Genomic DNA, 4,063 nt, shown 5'->3' with positions numbered 1-4,063 from the left:
TTTTACCGCAGTAAATTTGTGTTACTAGTTTTTTTTGGTTTTTTTTGTTTAACGCCACACTCAGCAATATTCCAGCTATATGACGACGGTCTGTAAATAATCAAGTCAGGACCAGACAATCCAGTGATTAATTTCATGAGCATCGATCCATGTAATTGGGATCGATGACATGCATCAACCAAGTCAGCGAGCCTGATCACCTGAACCCGTCAGTCGCCTTTTACGACAAGCATGGGACGGCTATTTTTAGCGTCATTTATTTTTATTTCGGCTTAAAACCAAGCTATTGTAGCGAATGGGTCAGGGTATTGATATAAAAGAATTGAAATATAATACCCTGGATAATCGAAGATGATCTTTGACGGAATCGTCATAATTCTAATCCACTAAACATAGGCCTGGTTGTGTATTCTTTCTGCAGTCGAGATTTGTAGTTTTATATAAGTCGTAGATTTCATTAGCAAAATTACGAACCATTCATGACAGACCGTACATTTCCTAAAACGCCATTGCACCCATCTTTGTCGTTAAATCAATGATTATATGCTTTACGCACCCTGCATTTACTAATGGTTAATCACGGCAGGGGCATCGGAAAAGGCTGAGGCGTTATATCCATGAAGCGGTTCTTCAGCTGGAGAATCGAACACTTGAACCACACGGCTACCCAACGCGTCCCAGTTACTGTACGGTAGATCTTGTGAAGTTTCACGGTTTCGATATCTACTCGAGTGTTGGATTTGAGGCTTGAGACGATTATGTCACTTATAGCAAGTCGTGGCTCCTTAGGCGGTGAGCGAATGCTGTAAGCATTCTGCTATATTCCAGCTCCACCGATAAACTGGGTCAGGCAAGCCAGTGGTCGACAGCATGAGCAATAATCCACGCCATCTTGGCACGATGACGCACAAGAAGCCAGGTCTAAAGCACCGGGAACCGAGAAGCTATTTCCTCCATGGGGACTGCAGTTTAAATGTGAGATGAAAGCCGAGTTGGTAAATCGAATAAATCGATATCGGATGTGTAAGCATGCACAGTGAGAAGATACAACTGCATGTCGATTATGGAGCACTTCAAAAGTACGAAATCTAATAATTAATAAATTATGACCAAAAAGACTCATCATGTCAACATTTTCATAATTAATCTTTTTGAGTGTTTTGGTTGTGTCTCAAAACTCAACGTTTGTTATCTACATTGATCATTTGAACAGACCCCTAAAGGGAGGGCACTCTGTTGATTGGGTCGTAGAAAAAGTACACGCCTAATTTGATGGATGATAGTTTATTACTAAAGACGGTAAAGGTGATTGAAAGGCTCGAACGGAGGTTCCGGCCCTAGTAATTAATATATCCGTATCTACATGAATAAGTTAACAGTCTAAGGAAACGTTTCCAGGCCTGGTCAATTCCAGTGAACAGTATACAAGCACGTTAAAAAACCCTTTCTGAACACAAATCCAAGATGATTAGAGGGGATACGCCGAGTGTTCGCTGAATATATTAAAGGAGATAGAATTTCGGCGCACTTTCTAAACATATTAAGACAATTAGGTATTATTTATTAGGGATAAATGAAGTCTAGTACTGAAAACAAAGAAAGGAATTGAAATAGTTTGCACTATTACAATATATACATATATGGACGTTTGGACAGCGTTTCAATGTGGACATGTAAACCAACTAAACTGTGAATAAAGACATGAACAAACTTGGGATAATCTACCCAACGTTTGAACTTAACTGCTTCTTTTGTTTCGGAAAATATGTTCATAAAAGCTTGCATTTGTGTTTTTGTCAGGAGGCATACTCAAGTTTCAGTTCAAACCACCAACCAAGTTGATTGCCGATCATGACGCTTTGGGCAAACCAAAAATTACATGCACTTGATAGTTTGATTAGAATAAGATCTTTAAACATGTATTATAGTTTAATATTTATCAACAAACAACACTTATTCAAGGTCAATCCAACAACCGAGAGTTAATCGTTTCATGATGTCGGTGGTCGTTTTTAAGCACATATCGCGTGAATGAGGTCAAAAATGGATAGTCACCCTCATCATCATGAAGGCATGGTCCCTTATACTTTGGGAATGTCCTCTTTCTGCTAGTAGGTTAGACACTCTGAGAAATACATTTGTAGGGTGATCATAACTCATATTTATACATAACTACTGTTACGCACTATTTACTTTCAGATTTGATCAGGCCTATCATCCTTTCGCGCGGGTCTCTTTTGACCCTTAATTACCATTAGCATGCATACATAATTATATGTTACAAATATAATATTATAGGCATACGTTATATTTGAGGTATGTTGAAACTTTGTGCCCTGTCCCATTCTTGAATATTGACTCTAACATGGTTAAAGGGGAATAACTCTGAGATAGTTGCAGCGCACAGTGACCACGAATTTTGCATGTCGACAGGCAGGAAATAATTCCGCAGGGACAAGTTAATATCTCTGGGTTTTTTAAGGTTTTGAACTATATTTCTATCTATCTTTAGTATCAATGTATATAAGAAATGTGTTACAAAATATACCTAGCATTGCCATTATTGGAAAAATGGAAACCGACCTGTTTCTCAGACATTCCACTCAGAACATCCATTCTGCTCTTTGCAGTTACGGAAACGGACGAGGTTTACCGATTGCAAAACTGATCCCGGAATTACCCGAATGGGCACGAATTTTTCCAACTTTCGCTTTCGATTTGACGAGTCACGTGAAATTCTATCAAATCAAAAGCGAAAATAAGATTCCGAGAGAGGGCCAAACAGATATCAAATCTTGTTATGCGAACTTTGTCTGGAAGATTTTGGATGAATGTGGTAAGAGTAATGGCTTACAGACTGTTTTACTGAATCTACAAAGTAATGCACGTCTGTAAATGTAAATTGTTTGATAGGCATTACTTAGAAGTTGACGGATGACAAGATAGACACAGTTTTATGGATAACAACTTCGTTTCGGTATAGATCCTTATACCGTTGTCAAGCCGTTTATACCGTTTCATCCCACCCGCCTACTATGAACTCATCAAACAATAATCACTTATCCTGTTTATTAGCTTCATGTCCCTATTGGCTTCCACCTATGTGTTTTCTGTCCATCGTGTTGTGACAGCAGCATCCCTTTGTTGTCAACACCTACCAATGTTATCCCACTCATGTTTGCTATTGTTGTTACTGTTAATCTTCTACTGTTAATCCTCCACCTACTATATACACTATTATTGTATATTCTGCACTATGTCCCTCATTCAGTCTTGCTTGACAACGGTATAAGGATCTATACCGAAACGTCGCTTTTCACAGTATTAAAGAAGTTGTTATCCATAAAATTGTGTCTATCTTCTCTTTAAATGTAAAGTTTCATATATATCTTATGTTGACCAGAAAGTAGTACGAAGATATACACGTACCAGAAAGCCAACACATTTCTTCGCCATTCTTTTAAACAGGAAGTAAGTAATCAGCTTGGCAATATCTAAAGTGTGTAGAAAGATGATAGTTGTGAAAAAATATACCTTAATTAACAGATTATGGATGGGTTGGACGGTTCCATATTAAAATTTTATTTTTATCAATAATTAATTTTAAAAAAGTTTTTTCTGTTATATGTTTTTGTTATATCATTAACTCAAATCTTGATCATAATAAGATCATTTTCAGCTTGTCTGAAAGTGTAAGTAAACTAATGCCGTTGATGTGGTCCAGTGCTGCAATATTCACTGCGCATTTACGTCCATTTGATGTCCCAGGATCTGCTGATTGTGTTCAAGTCCCAGATTAGTCCTGATTATGAGTCTTAGTTTGTCAGCATCATACTCGTGGTGGTTGCTTTCAACAAAGTGGGCATTCTTCCCACAATCACTTGAGACTCTGATAGTCCTGAAAAATTGTCTTAAAGTGTCATTAAGTCAAAGTCCCCCTCTCCAATCTTTACAACATGACCACAGTTACCATATTGTTATTTGTAAAATGTCAACTTGTTCACTTCTGTCCCCTGCGTGTGTACCTCCTGTAACCATGGTAACACTTTTTGTGACTTCCCAG

Source organism: Haliotis rufescens, unplaced genomic scaffold (assembly GCF_023055435.1).
Source record: "Haliotis rufescens isolate VD_foot unplaced genomic scaffold, xgHalRufe1.0.p SCAF_12, whole genome shotgun sequence".
In the NCBI taxonomy this organism is placed as follows: Eukaryota; Metazoa; Mollusca; class Gastropoda; order Lepetellida; family Haliotidae; genus Haliotis; species Haliotis rufescens.
Note: the sequence above shows the minus strand (reverse complement) of the source record.